The sequence below is a fragment of the Magnolia sinica genome, chromosome 19, assembly GCF_029962835.1.
Source record: "Magnolia sinica isolate HGM2019 chromosome 19, MsV1, whole genome shotgun sequence".
NCBI classification, from domain to species: Eukaryota; Viridiplantae; Streptophyta; class Magnoliopsida; order Magnoliales; family Magnoliaceae; genus Magnolia; species Magnolia sinica.
The window spans coordinates 28,339,109-28,361,230 of record NC_080591.1 but is presented as its reverse complement, the minus strand read 5'-3'; the positions used below and the strand labels follow the sequence as shown (position 1 = coordinate 28,361,230).

Sequence of the window (22,122 nt, the reverse complement as noted above, 5' to 3'; positions counted from 1 at the left end):
ATATAACGCATAGATCAAGGTGGACCCACGATCAGGAATCTATGGACATCACGCATCCTGGGTCCCAACTAATATTCCTTGCTAATCAGGTAAATTTTGTGTATATATATATATATATATATATATATATATTTCTTATAAAACTGTCTTGAGATGACATGACCTAATTAAATTTTAGAAGAAAGAAATTGGAGGCGGATTAGCTACCGACAAGAGGTTGAGTAGTTAGACTCGCTACTAAAGTGTCGTCACCAAGTTATGTGGGGCCCACCATGTTGTATGTGTTGTATCCACACTGTCCATCCATTTGGAGAGATCATTTTAAGGCATGGTCAAAAGAATGAGGCAGATCCATAGCTGGAGTGGACCCCCCCACATCAAATAGTGAGGAGAGTGAGGTCCACCGTTGAAGCCTGCCTAAGGTCCACCGTGATTTTTTTTTGAGATCCAACCTGTTCATAAGTTAACACAGACATTAAAGAAGGGAAAACACAAATATTAGCTTGATCAAAAACTTTTGTGACCCTTAAAAGTTTTTAATGGCGGGCATGACTCTCTCCATTGTTTTCTGTGGTGGGACCCACTCGAGTTTTGGATCTGATTCATTCTTTGGCTCATGCCCTAAAATATTTTCTCCAAATGGATGGACGACATGGATACAAAACATACATCATGGTGGGACCCATGTAACTAGGTGACGTCACTTTAGTAGCGATTCTCGCTACTCAACCGGTGCGCTGAATCCCCAAATGTAAGGAAGCTGATTGTGTAGTGAGTAACTGTAACACCCCGTACTTTCTATACTCGGGCGTTACCTTGGATACCTAATTAATATATGCTTATTCATGGGGACACGTAAAAATTTACTTTATACACCATCACCCGACCACCTATTTATCCGCCCATCTCAACTATCTGATCTTAGTTAGTAACGGCCTACCATACACCATCACTTAGTTAGCCAAAAAGCTCTATAGACTATAAGTTACTTAAATGAAACTTTAGTGCTATAGGATCATCAACCCTGAATCAAAATAAATCTAGTGTGCCTAATTCATATCAATCAAACGAAGACATTTGTGACAATCTAAATCATACAAATAGTTGGTCAATAGGCCTATATCTTAGTGTAACTCACAATCATTCACTCATCTGAGTCCAACTTAAAGGTTTGTCATTTAATCATCACACCTAGGCCATTAGACCACTAATTTAACCATTGAATCCCATCTAGGTAGACCCTAGGACCATTATAACCATGGACGATCAGATCAAATGAAATCTGACCATCGGATCGATAAGAATTTACAATTAGAAGGCCGAAATCTAAACGTATGGCCCACCTAAACATTTAATCCATCTCATCTTTGGTGGGATGGCCCAACAACTCTATTTAAGACAAATGGATGCAGTGGATTTTATAAAACATCACTATGGACCCCACATAAGAATTGTGTGTACACCAAGGAAGGTGCACCAACCATGCACCGAACGAAACATCGGGTCAACCAGAAGTTGACCCGATAAAAAGAGAATTTTCCGCCTCTTTCTTTCCTTTGCAACCAGTGACGGACAACCGTCCATTGTTTTGATCGGTGGGCCATCATCATCCCCCATTTGAATGATCCAAATCGTCCATCTGAATTGGACGATAAATATGACCAAAACCAAGCTTTTCCCGCACCATAAGACAGGAGTGTACGTGCACAATTTCTGATACAAATAGGTCATGTGCGATGATTTTTGAAAATAGAAACTCCACGTTATTGCCAAGTTGGAATTCCAATCCAGCTAGACTCCTTAGATCTCGGCCGTCCATTTCGAACAAATCCAAGATGCGGAAAGCTCCGTTATAGCGATTAAGGCTTCAAACCGCAACTCAGGATCGGTTTCGGCGGAGGAAACACACGCCTTACCTAGGAAGCACAATGCTCTGTGGATCAATCCAGACCCTCCAGGTGACCTAGAGTGGAGGATTATCCCTCCATCAATATTCCACCATGATCATGGCCGTCATCTTCTCCAACTGGCTGGTGAAACCCATCACCTAGTGATGGGGCCCATTTCCTGATCAGGGCCGTCCATTCGGTGGGCCATGGAGCCAGATGTGCATCCATAACACTTATTGAATCCACGTAACCAAAGCTCGATTATATCATCCCAAAATCTCGTAGTTTGAAACCAAGAAATCGCAACTAATCCGTAACTAATCACCTGGATTAGTTGCATTTGAATCCTCTAGAAGAGGATTAATACACCCTATTTAAGGTTGCCTTTTAGGGCATCCTTTTTAAAAATGGAAAGAGATAGAGAGAGAGTAATGGCGCTGCTTTGGTTGCCGCATCGGGGCGAGTCATCTCGGTTCGAGCTGCTGTGGGTTCGGGCTGAGTCTGTGCGTTCAGCTCTTTTCAAGAGAGGAAGATGAGTCTAAGAAGGGAGATTGAGGAGAGGAAGTAGAAGGAACGGAGAGAAAGAAGATCGAAAGAGGAGAAGAGAAAGGATGCGGGTGTTTGTGTCGCATTCCGAGCGTGGACCGAGTCACTGTTGCAAGTTTGTCGCCGAATCGAGTTGGCTCAGCAGCCTTGAACAGATGCTGGATTTGAGACAGAAAAATAGGAGAAGGAGAGAGAGGATGAGAGAATGAAGAAGAGAAGAAGAAGAAGAAATGAAAGGAAAAGAAGAAGATCAATGTGTGCGAGGAGAGATGGCAGGCGAGTCAGTGACTCGCTGGCACGAGTCAATCCGGTCGAGCCACGGTGAATGCGGGTTGAGTGGGGACTCAGCTGGGGCATATAGAGAGGGAAGAAGAGAGAAATGGATTAAAGAAGAAGGAAGGAGAAGAGAGGAAAGAGAGGAGGGCTACTGCCAAGTTGACTCAGCTGAAACTCACCAAGTTAGGGCGGGTCTTGTTGAGTCCAGAAACTTGCTAGACGGGTTGCTGAATAAGGAAGGTGGAGAAAAGGAAAAGGAAAAGGAAGGAAAGGAAGAAGAAAGGAGAGAAAGCAGGAGGAGTGAGGATCCTGTGACTCGCCTGAGTTTAGTCACCGAGTCAACGATCAAGTTTGGTGAGTTTGATCCTATGGATTTTAGTTTTAAATTTTGATTTGTTTTAGATTGAGAAAAGGCTGATCTAGACCCTTGTTTGAAATATAGGAGGTGTTGATTTTCAAACGCCTCCTTAGGTTGTGAAATGGGTACCGAGTTGTGTTGGAAACTAACTCAAGTGAGTCGTCATGCTTAGAATGCAAAAGGAGCAAGTAAATTCGACTAGAGAGGTGAGGAACGTCCCCCTTTGCTTCTTTCATTCATATATTTCCATGTTAGCTTAAACCTCAAATGCAAAGAATTTTAGAGAATTGTAAGTATTAATTTCATTTGTGTTGATGTATATGAAGTAACTCTTTTTAATCCCTATTGCCCAAGTTCTATGACCATATGTATGTAATGTTGCCTTTTGATTTCCATGCCACATTTATGATTGTTTGTCTATAAGTACTCTTCTACTAGTCATGATGTGAAGTAGGAATTTCCATGCTAATTTAGCTATAAATTGCATAGTGAAGATTTGCCTCCATTGTCCTTAACTTCCAATATTAGTTGGCTCTAACATATGGGATGTCCCTTTTAATGAAGGTAGAAGGAACTTTTAAACAATTTAAATGATATCACTCCATTGAGATTTATATGTCACCTTGTTGAAGGAATCCCTCTTGGCCTTCTACGTCCATTGATTTCCTATTTAGATAAATTGTCTTCATGAATAAATTGTAGATTATAGGGAATGTAGACTCCTCCATGCTATTGATACTCCATTTTTTATAAGCCTTGAGAATCTAAATCTATTAGTGTTATATATAATATATAATATTCTGATTTTAGAATTATTTCTACCATACGTACCTTAGGAACAATAGAAACGTGAATTCATTCCTATGTTGTATTGATGAACATTAGGAAATGCTTTATTCCCTATTTCTCAAACCTTAAATTCAATAACCAGGTGGATAGAATTTAGTTTTGTATTCCCTATGTCATATTAGTATTTGCTTGATTATTTGCATATTTCAATTAGTAATGACAAGAGTTATGAAGTTTCACTTCATTCTATCTTACAAATTGTACAATGAAGATTCACTACAACAAAAGGAGGATTAGCCGACGATGTATTTGGCTAATCAGCGGCGCTAATTAAAATGGGGAGTCGGTTTGCGATCGGGTATAAATATCGTACGAAAGGCCCTAAGCCTCTTTTGCCTCTTTTGCTCCCTTCTCCTGACTCTCTCTCTCTCACCGCCCCCAACGCGCTCTCTCTCTCTCTCTGTCTCTCCCTTTAGATGCAGCGACAGCCATCGCCATCTCCACCTATTACCCCTTTCTCAATCGACCCTCTCTCTCTATTTCCCCTTTTCCCTCTCTCAATCGACCATCTCTCTTTGTTTCCCCTTTCTCAATCCATCTTTCTCTCTCTCTCTCTCTCTCTCTCTCTGTGCGTGTGTCTTTTACAGACCAAATCTAGGTTTTTCTCTCTCGATCCTTCTAAAACGGATTTGGATTTTTCTCTCAAGCTACAATAGATTTTCGATGTAGAGCTGGGGTTTTAGATTCTGTTTTGTTATTATTTTTAATATTCATGAGTGCTAATGATCCTAGCTTCTTGTACTTGTGAAAATGCAGTTGTACTTCAATGCATCAGATCCCTTAAGTGAGCTGTAGGAAAGAGCTTGGATCATCCCAGCTTTTTGGAACATCCTTGCATACTTATTACTCATTGTAATATGTATCCTTTGGGCCCCATCGCATAACCCAACTAGGTAATTTATGGAATCTTTTACTTTTCCTTTTCCCTTGTCTACTACTTGCTGAAATTTCAATGTTGCTGCTGTTGCAAATTAGGGTTTACTCCTCTGCTATACAATGTATCCTGCATGGTAAGCCATCAGTTTAAAGCCACCACTTTCTGAGAAGGGCATTCTTTATCTGATTGATTTGCACACAACACAACTAAGTAATATTTATGTCAGTGATCCTGATCATTCGATTGAAATTTTTTTCTGGAGAGATTCAACCCTATCAGTTACATTCTAGGACATCTGAAAATGGACATCCTATGGATTGAGATATAACCAGAGCCACCTTAATGATCGTAAACTGGCCTCCTAAGATAACAAGTGACATTTCAAGTCTCTAGACCATTCATCCTAAATCACATTAGGAGTTTTTTTTCCATTACACAATGGAGCCCAAGATGAAGAATCGGGAAGGGAGTCAATTAGCTAAGGATTGCTGCTGTCTCCTTGATTTGGCTAACTTTTAAATCAACCCCATTATGACGTTGAGATGGTTCTTTCTTAGTTTTATTTTTAATTTTTATTTATTTACTTCTTTGGGGTACCAAGTTCTTGCTGATTTAGGTGGAATCGAAACCCGAAAAATAGGACCTATGCTCACTGTGATCTCCCTTCCATGGGGAGGGTGACCAAAATTGACAATCAAGTGGTAGTCGCCCTTGCCCAAGGTGGCTCCTTGCTATTTTTCTTTCTCACATTGAGGTCATGTGCATTGCTAAATTATCTGAAAGAAAAATCTATTATCTGATGCTTCTGCCATGCATGTGTTAGAGATCTGGTAGTGGCTGTGTAATTTTTGATCTGCAATATATGCCTCACTTTTGATCATAATATATTTACTTTTGATGTGCACTGTGGTTCCATTGCAAACATGTATTTAAACTCTTCTAAATCATAATTTGGCAGTGGCCACTGGGACTTTGTTTTTTGTTGTATTTCTCTCCTGTTTGAGTCTCAAGTCTTGACTCTTTCCCATTTGTTAGTTTTTACTTTTTTGCTTGTTGGTTTCCTAACTAGCCCAGTTGCTTTTCTTCTATTTTACTTGTTCAATTACTTTTTTGTGGGATTACTTGCCTACTTGGTAGTTGGTAACTTGATGTACTGTGGATAGCTAAAATGTCAACTATTCTATGATCGCTATGATAAAACCCTTTAGTTGTTCATTACTTTCACATTAACTACTTGTGGACACCTTATCCATATTTTCATGTTTAAATCATTTGGTTTATTTTGCAAGGTTGTTCCCTTTTTACCTTTTTATTTTTTCTCCTTTTTTGTTATAGTTATTTTCATTTTGATTATGCCCATCTTCCTTAAGGATTTTACATGTCACTTCACAGGGTCTGACTGCCTTGACTCTGCTTTCTTCCTTTTGCTACCTTGGGGTCATGGGCATATTAATATCTCAATATTTTATGAAGTCCTAATACAGTGGGCCCTTCTCCACTCTAGATCTTTCAAAAGGTGGTTCTTACCTGATATTGTACTTGGTCCCTCTGAATTTCTTGTGAGCGTACTTTGAATCTATACTCGTACGGGTTTGATTGAAGGAAACAGAACAGAGGCCTTATATGTTATGAAATGTAAGTAATGTTTGACATGGGAAACATCTTATTTTTCCAACTATGTTTCTAAATTCTTTGAATCTCTTTTGCTCTTATGTTTATCTTTCTCCTTCAGCAAATATTTATTCATTAATAATTAGTAGATTTGATGTGGTTTGATGTTAATTTCAAACTTTACTAGGTGACTAGTTGGCAACTCTGATCTTTGAGTTGGTGGGTGCAAGAAAAATAACTTCCTGCAGTTTTGGTTTATCTCTGATTGAATTTCAGATATTGATCAAGTTGAAGGATAATAGACTGGTTGAAACTGTTGGGATACCAGTTGAAGATAATAAAGGTTTTTATCACCTCACTGCTTGTATATCTTCACAAGTAAGGTGCTTTTCACACAGCAACAAATCCTTGCTGATCAACTTTTCTTTTCATGCGCAATTTTCTGTTTGGGAAGTAAAAGGGTGTGAATGTTAGCAAGAATACTTACATGCATGTGTGCATACACATAAATACATATATACATATTCTAATCTTCTTTGTTAGATCATAAATTCTACTTTGTATGTTTAGGTTTGAATCTAATGATCCAGTCCCACATAACCCAAAGAGTAAAACAACAGGGTGAAATGACTGATAGACTCATTAGAACCTATCATTCAACCACTTAAGCCTTTTTTTAATTCACGATACATCTCAGAACACATCTCAGCACACAGCAATGTACAAAAAGCAAATGGGCTCATTGTTTAGAGATCTAGGCTATTCACCTAATGGGCCCTATCATGGATGAGGGATACCCCAAAAATCTCCCAGGTTGGATGATCCAAACCATTCAATGAATGGCCTAACAAATAGACGTTTAAGAAGAAAGCAACAGAGGTTTGATGGCTAAAACCTTCCAATTTGGACATTTATGGGCCATCCCCATTTAAGGTAGAACCCAACTGTTTAATGAACTGGGCAAATGAACCATCGGCCAAGGGCCTTAGTTGTACAGATTGGGCACATGATGACAATACTCATGGTCCTGATGAATCAGCCTGTATAATGTCCCCACCTCAAAACAGAAAGGCACATGCTTATATAGATGAGATGTGTGCGAAAATGATAATTCCAGTGCAGGTTTAGTTCTGTCATTTGCTCCTGACAATAAAAGAACTAACAAATAGGCGCCATGTGAACCTTGGTTTAAGAAAATGCAGTATGAGCCCTTTGTGCATACAAGTGGAGCCCGTGGTTCATTGATTTAGACTGGTGATTCATGTGATAGATCACTAGGGATGGAACATTCCCCAAACGTCTCCCAGACTGGAAGATCCTATCACCACTCTTTGGCCTTAGTGGGATCTTTGGGCTGCTGTATTTTTGGACTACCCCATTCGGGGATGTTTGGGGATATGGTTCATCTTGATTAGGCCCATCAGTCCAACTGCCAAATCACTAGAGAATGGGGTCCACATACAGTCTTGAGGTATGAGGACATTGCATACGCACGGGCCAAGCAACATGTAATTCCTCTAAACAAAAATGACAAGGATAACTCTGAATATTAAGCTGGACAAAATAATGAAATTTAAGAAAATTACCCACTTTTCATGTAAATGTCAAGTGAGAGTATTGAATACAGCCTAACCAACGGTGAGCTGTGTGTGTGCACGCAAGCGCGTGTGCATGTAAGTGTTGTAAGTAGCGTTCACCGCTTTGAAGCATGATGTGTAAGCTACATAGCGTGTAGCATAAGCTACCTGCTACTTCCAAATTTTTAATCAAGGTTGTGCTTGGTTGCACCAATTTCATGATATTATGCACCAAATTAAATTGATTAATAATGAAATGGTAGTTCTTAAAATTTATTCCAAAATAGACAATTCTAGCCCTTGGATAAGCAGCCTAATAACAAACAGTTAGTGAAAAACACATTAACAGTCCGAAATAATAGCCATAAATGGGATGGATAGGATCATCTAATCTAGAAATCTTGGGAACGTTATCCATGTACGGTGGATTCCTTCGTATCTGTAGTCTAAATGACCAAAAGATTGTCCCCACGCTTATAATAGCACGCAGTGGGGAATATGCTCCCCTTACATTTAATGATTGGAGGGTGGTGCCGAATGCAAAAAAAGATGATATGTGGGGGTTTGTCATGGTAATGGTTACGATGCTTCCTTTTTTTTTTTTTTTTAGTTTTTTATTTTGTTCATTATGTGATTATCTGCTTTTAACATGTGATGCAGTCCAAGTTTGAGTTTGACGGTAATGCTAAGGCTTAGGTGCTGAAGTCAATTGGTGAAAAAATGGAGGGAATGGAAGCGCAAGCTGAAGAAACTCCACTACTCTTCTCATAAGACTGATGAGGAGCAGCTCACAGATCTTGATGAGCGGGTCCAAGAGGATCAATGGAAGACTCTCGTTCAGTTTTGGAGCTCTGAAGAGGGGAAGGTATGCTTCATTCAATTATAGAATTATACAAAATCTTTTGTTGATATTTTATGATTTACTTTGTTGGTGTGTCACATATAGGCTCGTTCTAAAACAAATATAGAGAATCGAAAGAAACAACTGATTAACCACGCGGCAGGCACGAAGAGTTTTGCGCGAATATGTGAAGAAGAGGTAAATTTTATTAATAACCTGACTGACCATGTTAGTATATTTGTGTTATATAACTTGTTTACATAATAATAGAGGAAAAAGGCCAATGGGGAGGGTCTAAGCCGAGCAGATATGTTTATATTGACTCATACATGCAAAGATGGAAACCCTATGGATGAGGCCTCATCAATAGTAATGGTATGTTAATGTATTTACATGCAATAAGAGCTCCATGTAAATGTGTAGCAACAACTATAGTATTTACACATTAACTGTTACCATGTGATAATTATTATTACAGGCAAAACTCAATGAAGAAATATCTCAGCAACCTGGAGCCTCACAGAATAGCTCGGCAAAGAATGACCTATTATCTTAAGTCATGGGAGAAGATAGGCATGGTCGTGTCCGCACTTATGGCTTAGGACCATCTCCATCTGATTTGTGGGGCGCAACATCCAGCCAGCAAAGCATGGCCTCCATTGCTCAGAGGAGAGATGAAAGATATGAGGAACTACATGCTGGCATAGTCTCTCTAAAAGAAAATATAGCTGCCACTCTCATCCTTAAGAGAAGCTGAAATGTCATCCCTTAAAGAAACTATGGTTGAAATCTCATCCGCAAGAGATGCTGAAATTTCTTCCTTAAAAGAAACTATGATGAAATTGATAGCCACTATGAACAATGCAAACAATAACCCACCCACAGTATTTGGTGTTGTAGTTAGTTCTAACATGAACCAACCGCCCTCATCATCAAGCCATTGGGTGATCTCTCGGGTAATTATATTATATACATGTCGTAGATTATATATAGTTTAGTTGGTATATAATGATTGATATTGAGTTATCATTTGTAGAAACACTCGATGAATAAGGGGAAGACCACGAGTTGCACTAGTGCTGGGGTAATTCCTTATACCAAGTGAATAGTTCTTTTATTATATTTTGATATTATTGTGTTCTTAATTAGATGGTATATTTTATTTTCTAGGATGTGACTGGAGTTAGTCTTATAAGTATCACGAAACCCGGGGTTACTATTGCTAAAGGAGTTGTTTTAAGCAAGGATCCACTCACAAAAGTAGGGGGCATGAACTTGGAATTGGTTTCTAGGAAGTATTAATTCATGTGGCAATAATACGGCATAAGGTTTTGATAAGACCCTATGGACGATATAAAACAATTGGGGATGCTATTGGAACGAGTGTTGTTTGGCCCTCTATTTTGTGTAAGTTTTTTTTTTTTTTTTGCCATATACAATAGAATTTCTTGTACAAAAGATTGCGAGTACTAATTAATTTCTTTTTATTGTTTTGTTTTACAGGTTTAAGGAGAGATGGATTGAGCTAAATGAAAGGACCTCTCTCTCTCTTGTAAATATTTTATATTTTGCGCATGAGTTTAGGATTGATGTGTGATTGGTTTTGGATAGAAAGTGTTTGACTCTAATTTTGCAATTTGGATTGACTTAAATATCCAATGCATATAATAGGTTGGGTTATTAAATCAACAAGTTAGCCAACATGATTTACTCTTGTTCTTATAAATTTTCTTTATAACTCAATGCAACTCTTGTTCTTTTTATGTTTCTTTACAACATTAATAGGAGGGCGTTTACCTTTTTTAGTGTGTTTTTTGAGGCAGTGTTAGATGATGGAAGCCAAGCGAAGGAGAACAACTACATTTATGTAAGTTTTGCTGTTGTTATTCTTGGTACATATTTGTAGTATTATAAGTCTTAAGCTCCATTTGGTCATCACATCAATCTTGATGAATATAAATTTTTATCAAACCAAATGGATCTTAAGCCCTTTTTTAACTCCGCCAATGCAACTACTTACATTGCCGGTCCCAAGTCCGGGTAAAGGAGGAGGGAGAAGGGCTGTTGTACGATTTTAGATCATCTTAGTTGCAGGTTCCTTCTACCATGGGCTGCTCATGCTTTGAACTTGTGTTATGGGCTTGTTTTATGGCTCCTGCTTCTTTGCCACTTATACTTGCTAATATTTGAGATAGATGCTACGTCGCTTCTGCACGTGAATTTGTTAGCGCTTCCTTTCTTTCTTCATGCAACTATAGGCCATGTCTAACTTTGTTTTTTGGAGTTCTACGTGTATATTTCTCCTTAAAATTGCAGGGCTAAGGATTATACTACAGTAGAACAACCTATGGAAGCATTCACGAATATTACATACAGCCATCAGGTATGAAATGAGATGCAAATGTAATTTGTTGTTGGTTATGTTCTTGCTGCTGTGTGAAGATTATGCGTAGGCTATGCAAATCTCATTATAAAAAACCGTTCATTCCCATTTATACAAACAGAGGTCACTAACAGTTGCCCAAAACTGGTGCTCTTTAAATTGGCTGAAAATTTTACTCTCAATTGGGAAAAAAAACCCATCAAAACGTTGTTGATTGTCTACTGATGATCATAAATCTTTGATAAGGCTTTCCAACTTGTGGGTTTATCATATAGATTTCTTTCATACTTTCAGGAGCTTTGATGCAACTAAAAACGACATGTAGTTTCATACGTACAATGTGAATGAATTTGACTACACATATAAACAGGATTTACCCAAAATTGATTTTGCATTATTTCCAAGTGTAGTTTTTAAAAGATCTAATTTTTTTCTGGTCTAAAATTTTCTAGTATATACAATGTGATTTAGACTTTCCGATCATTTGCCTATTTGTTTTCTATCATTAGGTTTATGGAGCCCCTGACTTCAAGTGTCCCTATGATGGTGATTGAAGGCAATCATGAGATTGAACCTTAAGTTGATGGGATCACTTTCAAATCTTATCTGACACGATTCGCTGTTCCATCACAAGAGGGTGGCTCCAATAGTAATTTCTACTACTCGTTTGACGCAGCAGGAGTCCATTTCATCATGTTGGGAGCATATGTCGACTATAATAGTACTGGTGACTGATGCTATCCCTTTCATCTATGGATTTTGGATTATTGCTATAGAGAAAGATTGATGGTCTATGAGAACCATAGTCTTTGTGTTTCCATTGGTAGAAGCATGGGACCGACCATAAAATGACAGAACGCTCCAAGCTTTTAGAAGCTAAGGGGCAGCCATGAAATTTGAGAAATGTAGTTCTCATGGACTACTAGACCCTGCTAATAGTCCTTATTATACAGTAGCTCGAATTCATGGTTGCTATTCAATGCTCAGAATATGAATTTGATCTTTGTATACAAAGGTGCATGTGAGTCCCGTTGATCTGTTATTATTTCTAACAATGCCACCATCTTTTATAGGTGCCCAGCATGCTTGGCTAAGGGATGATTTACTTCGAGTGGACCGTAAAGTGACCCCATGGCTGGTGGCTGCATGGCATCCTCCTTGGTATAATAGCTATTCATCACACTATCAGGAATTTGAATGCACGAGGTAGGAAATGGAAGCACCCTTGTATCAATATGGTGTCGATATTGTCTTCTCGGGTCATGTAAGTGCCTTTTAAGATTTGTTCTTATGGACCAAAGAAAGCTTTTATCCTAATGAAACAAATGATATTGTTTTCTTCTTTCTTTCCTCTTCACTTGTACATGTGCATAAGTTTGCATGTGTGGATCATATTATAAAGGACTCTGGAGGCCTCTTAGGTGGGGAGAGGAAGGGTAGAAGGAGCAGATCAATGTATGGTCTAAGGGGGGGGTTGTGGTGGAGTGAGACTCTAATGTTTGGGTGAAGGAGGATTGGTGGGGAGGGGAGTTGTCTCAATGGAGTTAAAGGATATGCTGACGGGATTCCTGTGGATGTTTACGGTGCTTGTACAGATCGGTGCTTTTCTGTATTTAAAAGTGTCCAGGAAGACACTTTACCGGCACTTAGATTTACTTTTAGTGGCGCTTTTCCCATTTTTAACGGCGCTTCTGTCAGAAATACAAGTGCCAGCCAAAGCGCCGGTGAAACCAGAGAGACCGCCGCAACACACTACTATTAGCGGTGCTCTGAGAAGCGCCGCTAAAAATGACTTAGCGCCATAAAAATTTTTACTGACATACCCCTCTGGCGACGCTTGTCTAGCGCCAGTAAAAGTATATACCGGCATTTTTAGGGGTTTTACTAGCGGTTTTGGCTGTCGGTAAAAGTCGATTGTCTTGTAGTGATTATGTATGAAATGTTATTTTCTGTAAGAAAAGTAGCCTGAACTTGTAAACAATTAATCATAGTTGACATGTCACATTTATGGGCACTCATTTGGACCTAGAGAAATTAAAAAGGGATTTATGATGAGCTCATGTTTGGATGTTTGATATCTTATTAAAAAACCTTAAGCTTTGATGATGTTTATGACAATAATCTTATTAATCTTAAGGAATGTACATGGATATCATGGTGCATAACATTCATATATGACATTTGAGCTTTATTGGGTGCTCGATATAAGTCACGTTCTGTTAAGTACTAAGAGTTTTATTACTTTAGTTAAACTCTCAGATTATGTGCATTCGTACCACTATGGGCCGCTCTCTTTACATGAGTCTTTTTTGAAATTTTAGGACCTCCTTGGGCGTATCCTGAATATTTTTCCAGGAGGTCAGACATCCTTGGGTGCACTCACTTACATGGCCTTTTCTAGGTAGTTAATCTACCACGGGCGGTCTTTTCTTTTGACATGGCCTTTTCCAGGTAGTTAATCTACTACGGGCGGTCTTTTCTTTTGATAGCTGGATGTGCATCCCCAGATCTGTGAGTTAAGCATACATTCATGCATGTATTAATATGACTTTGTCTTCATTATGATATTACTGTCTTATGAAATGAAAATACTGTTTTAATCTACATTGGAATGATTTGATATACTTAAATCTTTGAGGGAAGTTCCCACTGAGTTTTCACTCATCCAATTGTGCGGTTGCACCAAATAGACGCAGATTTGATGACAGGTGGTGACCCCTATGATAGGATTCCAGGAACGGCTGGGTAGGAGTTCGGCACGGAGGGCCTCTATGTCGATGCAGTTAAGCTGCTGCATTTCAACTGATATTTAAGATTTACTTGCTTCCATATTTCAGATTTTGTGTTTCTTTTGAATTGTAATAAAATTTTCCCCTATTGTGGGATTTCATTTTGCCCCCATTTACATGTATTAAACTTCCTTTTTGTTACTCCTGATATCCCTAGCTTATGTAGTGATTACTTTACTTCATGCTTTGAAATTTACTATTAATTGGATGTATGATGGTCCACCTCATAACGTAATACTTGGGTTCTCAATGAGGAGCAACTATTCTCGAGTTTTGAGAACCAGAGTGTTACAGTAACTCACTACGCTTAGCGTACTATGTAAACTCTGTGGGGTCCACCATGATTTATGTATTTTATCCTCTCCGTCCATCAATTTTACCAGATAATTTTAGGACTTGAGACCAAAAATGAAGCATATACAATGTTCAAATGGACCACAACAGTTGAATTGAACGTTTGAATATTTCTTGGGGTCTACAAAAGTTTTGGATCAAGCTTATATTTGTGATTTCCCTTCATCCATGTCTGTATGATCTTATGAATAGGTTGGATGACAAATAAACATCACTGTGGGGCTTAGCAAGGTTTTAACGGTGGAAATCATTATCCCCACTGTTCACTGTGGTATGATCCACTTGATATTTGGATATACTTCAATTTTGGACTCAACCCCTTATATTAGATGGAAAAATGGATGGACGGCGCAGATAGACCACATACATATAAGGTGGGCCTAACTGAGTTTACTCAATACATTAAGAGCATACTGTATTCAGTATGCAATCCAATTTCTGAAACCGTCGTTAGACTTTTCCTTAGATGTAATTTTTTTAATATATTAAAAAAAACTGGTGATGTGGTACTTACAGTGACGTGGACCGATAATAAAGGTGGAATCAGCTGTTCGCTGTTTTCATGAAGCAGAGGATCCGCACTAAAAAAAAACCTACACAGCCATCCATCCCTTTCTAACCCATTCCCTTTCCCTTACCCAACCCACCACATCTGAGATGCTCTCTCTTTTGTGGCCAAGCTCCACAATCTCTCTCTCTCTCTCTCTCTCTCTCTCTCTCTCTCTCTCTCTCGGCCACTCGCCCGAGCTCGACTCAACCTTTGCCCTACTCAACGTATGCCCAACTAGTATCAGTCGTACAACCTTCTCTCTCTCTCTCTCTCTCTCTCAACACCCATAAAGGTACCTTTATGGCTCTATCTAATATTTTTTTTATATAATTGAATATTTGATTTGGGAATTGGGGGTCAGGTCGGGTGCGGGTTAGGTGTTGGGTTGGGTTGGGTGCTGGGTTGAGTCAAGTGTGGGAGCAGGCTTGACTCGATTCGAAGTAAGCTTGCATCGACTCAATCCACTAGCTTGCCTTGAAAAGGTTTGGCAAATAAGCCAAACTCCAATGTTAAGCTCAAGAAGATCACAGACGAGTCAAGCCGAGCTTAGCCCACCTTGACTCAACTCAGCTCAATGTACATCCCCACTCATAGTTTAACCCATCTAGGTGGACCATTGTTTTTTTTTTTTTTAAATTGAAAGTTTTCTATTTAACTATTTTAATGCATTGGATCACTTATTTTCTTTGAGATTGTTGGCTTGTAAAGTATGGTCCAGCTTTGAGATTTTCGCTGCACAGGTGGACTTTGCTCTTGCTTCTTTGAGATGGTAGGTTTGTACAAGTGGGCCATTTTCATACAAGTGACTCTTTTTCACAATATAATCTTATACAAACCATATTTTCCGCTCTTAAGTATTGTTTTATTTTGAAAAATTTTGGTTAGACTTGCATTATTTTTCATTTTTAATGACTTGGTAGAATATTTTATGAAAATTATGTTTCAACTCTTCTTTTTAATTTTATTTTTCGTATGATCATATTCAAGTGATGAAAATTCTATTGGCAACTCACATCTATCTATAAGTTGTTATTTTGGTTATTTCTACTATTAGATTACTAATTGCAATTTCATTTGATAATTGTGAAGTTTGTATTGTAATTGATGAAAATTATTCTAGTTCTTGTTGGTGGGACCTTTGGTAGTTTTGTCAAATGTCATTGTTTAGCTCACTGTTAAGCCCACACGTGTATAAGGCAGGCGATGTATATGCCACACATAGGTGCATGATCTAATTTTCCCATAAGATTCATACCATTTTGATGTCCTGACCTAAGGAATCATGTTCTACAATGGGCTTATTATGAAACAGATTTAAAATCTTAGTTGGACCAAGGTGATGGGAGGTTGGCAGAATCTCCTACAACTAATGGGATAATTGAAATCCTAGGGGGATCCATGTAGAAAAATCTTATAGAGGATTTAGATAAAAGATATGGCAATAAGATTGGATTGAATCTTTAGAAAATAGTAGAGTTCAAGTTCATCTTCTCATTGGAGGTTGGAATCCACATTAGAGTTTTAAAGCTCATAAAAATGACTTGAAACTCATGGGATTAGAGATTTAGGATGTGAGATATCAATATGGAATCACCTAGCCTTCAATTACACTAAAAGCCCCTCTTAATGCCCAAATGATGCATACCCTATATAAAGGAACCGAATTTCAAAGGTAAAAAATAGCTTTGTTGATAGCATTGAGTTGGTCCTCAATGACATGGAGAAATTAATATTTTCAGCTTAAATATTGTTTGACAATTTGTACACTTCTCTCGATGCCATCGAGTGGTCTTCGATGCCATCGAATAAGACTTAAATGCCATCGAGAAACTCAAAAAAATAAGTCAATGCTTGCTAGTCAATTATTAGTTACCTACTTGATGCCATCAAGTGATCTTTGAAGTCATTGGAGACCCTTTGAGTACTGCTCAATGGGATTGAGCACCACTTAAAAGATTGATGTGTTTGGACATATGATTTCACATCATCTTCGCACCTCTTATAGCTTTACTTATCATGTTCCAAGGCTAAGGGATGATTAAACAAGGTTTACCTATTAAGCCACGATCACGTACAGGTTAAGGATTGTTTTAGGCCAAGGTTAAGGTCACCAAGACACCATATATATATATATGGTGATAGTTTTATGCGGTCAAGCTCATGAGAACTTTCCATGAGGTCGAGCTGTGTGGGCCCCACTGTGAGACCTGACCCGAGTTCGCATGTGTGCATGTGTGTGTGTGAGTATGCATCTCATTTATTTTGGTCCCGCGGTCCTACCGATCAAATTTCGACGACCCGCGACCCTCGGATAGTGTTTGTGGTCATCCTTGAGTCCGGTCATGTAGACCTGACTTGGGTTAACCCTAGACCTATGCCATCTCGTTCGTATCGTCATTGCGGTTCTAACAACGTGTCTTGTGCATTCATCCGACTTATAGATCAAAAGTAGTGAGCATTTCATCATGTGGCCCACTTTTTGTACAAAAGTATATGGACTACTCTCATGGCACAAGCTCCCATGCATACCACTTACATACACTACAATTCTCATAGAATAAATACTACCCACCCTAAACACTACCCACACCTAACCTACCCTAGAAAACATTGTTTGTATCACCATAGGTCATGATTGTTTTCTCTAACTAAGGAGGGAGAGCAATGATGACTCTCCTACAACCCTCCCTTCCTCTCTCTCCTCCTTCATTTCTCTCATTTTTCTCTTCCATGGTGGAATGTCCAGCCCTCCCTCTCCCAATTTCCAGCAACTTCCCATTCCTTTCTTCCTCCATCTAGCCACCACAAACTCATCTTGACTATTGAACCTTAAAGCTTGGAGCTTGGAGTACTTAGTGTTGGTGGTAGCTTGAAGATTCAAGGTGGGTATTTTCCACAAATGCTAATCTCCCTTCCCTCTCTTAGTTCTTTTGTTTCTTTAAGTAGGGAACAAGTGGGACCCATTAATCCATGGTGGGGATCCCATCCAACCCTTTGGATGTGGCCAATGGGCCCATCTTGTGCATGCATGACCATGCATAGGATTTTTCCCTTCATGGACCCCTTGCATGGGGATTTTCCCTATTTTCCTAAGTATGATGGGTCATCTAGACCCTTGCATGTGGTTGGGATGGCATCCCAACCCTTCGTCTTAAAGATCTAGGCCATGCATCATAAGATCTAGGTTGTACATGTGTTTGTAATGTTGTTTGTGGTGATGATTGTGAAGGGAGAGTCTTAATAGTGGCGGAGACCCTCCCTTATAGCTGAATTTTTTTCCCTTAATCTATCCTTCATTTTTGATGTGTGTGGCCCACTTAGCAGCCCTAGAATATCCAAACCGTCCAAGCAAGGTGGATGCCCATGGCTATCCATTCCTTGGACGTTGACACCCTATTTGCTTCTATTTGGATGCATGCAATGGGTTTTGTAAAGGGATTTTTGTCTAAAAGTTTGTGGGGCCCACTGAGGTGGACCACAACACTAATCTTATGGAGTATTTCCCCATTTAAATCAGTGGTTATGATTAGTTATTTCAAGACATACCTTACTGTCCAGAAAAATTCTGGACTGTTTTTGGATTGTTTTTGGCATAGTCTATGGACTGATTTGGAGGGTGTTTTACCTCCACTATTTAATTATTTCTCGAGGTGTGGACCCCACCTAGAATTATGACAAATTTAACCCTCATCCGTCCCTGTTTGATCACCCAAAAGGGTGGGCCATGAAGGGTGGACAGTCCAGATTTTTTTGGACTGTCTAGCCACACAGTTTACTGGAAAATCACAAATATCAGCCTGATTTTGAAATACTGGGTCACTTTTGTGGACCCCATATTGTTGTATACTTGTATAGGAAGGTTTTCCTTGCATTTTTCTAAATTTACATAGACCCGGGCCCACTCAAATGGGGTGTAAAAGTCAGGGATAGCAGCATTGCTGCAGCAGGAAAATAAAAATCTGGACCTTGCTGTCCATAAATTGCAGGAGTTAAATACAATATTTTTACTATCCCAAAAATTCTAAAATTTTGGAGGTAGGTGTCCCACCTATGGTAGGACCTACCTACAAAATTTCAGGGCCAAGGGATCCCATTTGGGCATCCAAAGGGGTGGGCCAACATACTGGACTGCCAGAAATTTCTGCTGTACAGTCCAGCAGCATAGTCCCATAAAAATAAAATTTTAAAAATACTTTCTAAGAAGGTGGGCCATATTTCTGGGTCCCACCTTGTTTTATACTTGATGAGAGACCTTAGGTCCAAATTTCAAAAATTTTGAAGGCCCAGAACCCACTCATTTGGATGGCCCAAATTTAAAACAGTTATTTCCAGCAACATTCCATCCTGGACACATTGTAACTCCTGAATTTATTAAAATACTTTTGAGTATCCAAAAATTATGAAATTTACAAGGAGATGTTAAACCTATTATGGGACCTACATACAAAACTTTAGGACTAATGGACTCCTGTGTACACCGTGGCAAGGGCTGGACTAGCCTACTATGTTGGGACGTCCAGGTCTGTCCAATTTTCTGCATAGATTGTCTTATTTAAATTAATTAAAATACTTTTAGTTATTCAAAAATCGTAAAATTTTTTGAAAGTGTGGTCCACCCATGGAAGGACCACCCTGAAAATTTTCAGGGCCAACAGGCCCCTGTACTGACCGTGGTGCGGCCTGCAATTTAGGTCAGTTTTGGGCTAAATACCCAAGCCCGTAGGACTAACCACCATGGGATGCCCCTACCTTGGGCTGTTGCTGGGCCTGTATTCCAGCAGCATGACCCACTTATATTATATGTTTTACATCCCCCTCTTATCTGGTGGGACCCACAGTGATGTATGTGAGCTATCAGAAAATAAATATACTATAAATTAATTAAATTGCTGAACTCCAACAACCTAGAAAATGGGTGGGCTGAAATTTGGCATTGAGCCCAATAATCATTGCTTATAAATGTTATTTTTAGGGGGTAGTATGGCCCACTAGATTTGAAGAGGATTTAAGTCAGTTATCTTACCATCTTAATTTTATTTTTGGGCTTAATTAGTGCATGATTAAAGGCCCATTCCAATTGGATTCTTCTTGGGCTAGTCTTCTAGTTAATTATAGGCCTTATAGCCTTGGTTGGGCTGGAACTTTTGATAGGCCCGTTGAACCCTTGGATCATATTTACCATGCCATTGTGATGAGTTTTATGGGCCAAATACTCAAGTAGTTGGGCCCTTGGTTGTCCACTATAGTAAATCCATACTTGAGCCGAGATGTGAGGCCCAACTTACTTGTGTTAAAAATAAGGATTTCCATATGATTGGGATAATGGGCTACCCATTAGGCCCACCACAATGAGTGAACCCATGACCCTTATGGTTGGGTCCTAACCTTGCTTAAGGCCCACTAGGTTGCTTATGTATTAGGCTTAGTGTATGACCCACTAGGCCATGAATTGATTGTGCCTTGGACCTTTCTTTACATACGTAGCATGGTACTTTTTGGGACTCAGTTGAGGTTAGATGTCCTCCTTGGTGGCCCTAAGGTAGGTCCATAAGGCCCTTATAGGTAGTTGAAGGCCTACCATGGACCTTGTTAGGCCCGTCTCCTCCTTGAGGCTTTATAATTCTCTTAGCTTGTGGGTTATCCCAAAGTATTGGGCCCCCACTAGAGGACTTCGCTTCTCCTTAGTATCTATCTATGTACCTAGACCTTGTCCCTCCTTAGGACAGAGGAATACATTCTACAGGTAGTACATTTATATCATTATGACCCATATGCATCATCTGTTTTGACTGCATTGTATGATGGTCATTGAAGGATGGAGTTTCTTCGCTTGTGCACATTGTGTGCCAGCAGCTAGTGCATGATTTATGTGTGTGACTCATGCATTGGCATAACATTTCATGATGATACCGCCCTTACTTCATCAGGGTCTCACCTCCACAAGGATATTCATAGATGGCCGTATGAGTGGACACCGAAAATATTACTTAAGCATACCGGGTGCATAGGATGCCCATGGGTGAAATTTCCAAAACTTCTATGGTACTAAGGATCTGCTCCAACGTCATGACCGAGTGGAAACTATGAGCGCATGAGAGCCTTATACCTTTAGGCTGCGACTCCCACTATCGTGTAATCGGTTGAATAGGGGTGTGGCCTTACCTACTTGGTGTGAGGTGACATTGCTGGGCTGAGTCTGACCAGCTCGTAAATGGGTCCGCTACCTTCAGGCCTTATTGGTGATTGGCTGTCCACAGGCGGGTAGTGAAGTCTCTTACACTCGTTTGACTGTGTGGGGTCTGTAGAGCAGTAGTCATTCGGCAGTGTAATGGACCCCGGTGATTTCCTTATGATTGAAAATGTACTTGACATATGGTTTGGATCTGAGCACTGACATTACTTGCATCACATTAGCATTGGCTGTGTAAGCCCCTTAATGCATTGCCTTGGTATGGCGTCCAGTACTCATCGTATCGTATTCATGATAAGCCTTGGTAAGGCTAATGATATTTTCATTGAGCATATTCTCCTTCTTGCATCTCTTACTATTCTTCTAAGCACCATTGTCACACGCTTACACCACCCTCTAAGCTTCTATAAGCTTATGCACGATTGATGCGTGTAGGAGATTCTATGAAGGCATCGTAGCAGTAGGGCGTGGAGTAGAGCTGAGAATTTGAGGACTCCAGTGTTGCTGACCTTTCTCTCTTTTCCTTTTATCTCATGTGTGTCCTTTTGGACCTTATGAATGATTGTAAAAGTTCAAATTCTTAGTGGATTTTGTGATGTGTGCCTTTTTTTATTCTCAGATATACTTGCTGTGATCTTGGGTATGCTTGTATTGGAATGATTATACTATTATGGAAATACTCCTTGTAGGATCCCAGGATCGGAACCTGCCTCAGGAGCCGAGAATAGGGTACTACGGAGGCTGTTGCGGCTAGAACCGGCCATCGGGTTCCTTATGAGTCCGGTTACCGAGTCTGTGGCGTGACACCCACCATGATGCGTGTCGAACATCAACACTGTGCATTTGATGGTTCCCCTTTAAATTATAGGATATCCTAAAAATCAGTCGTATACTGAACTCAGGTAGGCCATACCATTTAAAATCATGTGAAGACATGCCTAAAACATATAAAAGCACTTGGTGGGGCCCACCTAAAATTTGGATGCGTCGCAAACTTGGTTTGACCCCTCATTAAAGTAGGACACACATAAT

At 39.5% G+C, this 22,122-nt stretch overlaps 3 long non-coding RNA genes across 4 annotated transcripts; all 3 read left to right on the top strand.

Annotated features, from left to right (window-relative positions):
- The first annotated feature begins 4,308 nt into the window (after window positions 1-4,308).
- LOC131235375 (uncharacterized) lies at window positions 4,309-7,047 on the top strand. 2 transcript variants are annotated; one of them, XR_009166090.1, is made up of 3 exons: window positions 4,309-4,811; window positions 6,188-6,430; window positions 6,594-7,047. It is a non-coding gene; the product is annotated as an uncharacterized LOC131235375 (long non-coding RNA). The 2 variants fall into 2 exon arrangements; XR_009166089.1 differs by having other exon boundaries at window positions 6,166-6,430; window positions 6,594-7,046.
- Window positions 7,048-8,581: 1,534 nt separating this feature from the next.
- On the top strand, window positions 8,582-10,375 carry LOC131234990 (uncharacterized). The gene is made up of 7 exons (XR_009165873.1): window positions 8,582-8,848; window positions 8,930-9,022; window positions 9,095-9,199; window positions 9,303-9,780; window positions 9,861-9,908; window positions 9,995-10,235; window positions 10,328-10,375. It is a non-coding gene; the product is annotated as an uncharacterized LOC131234990 (long non-coding RNA).
- Window positions 10,376-11,021: 646 nt separating this feature from the next.
- Window positions 11,022-12,498, top strand: LOC131235137 (uncharacterized). Its single transcript, XR_009165957.1, has 3 exons — window positions 11,022-11,207; window positions 11,717-11,934; window positions 12,281-12,498. It is a non-coding gene; the product is annotated as an uncharacterized LOC131235137 (long non-coding RNA).
- The last annotated feature ends 9,624 nt before the right edge of the window (window positions 12,499-22,122 follow it).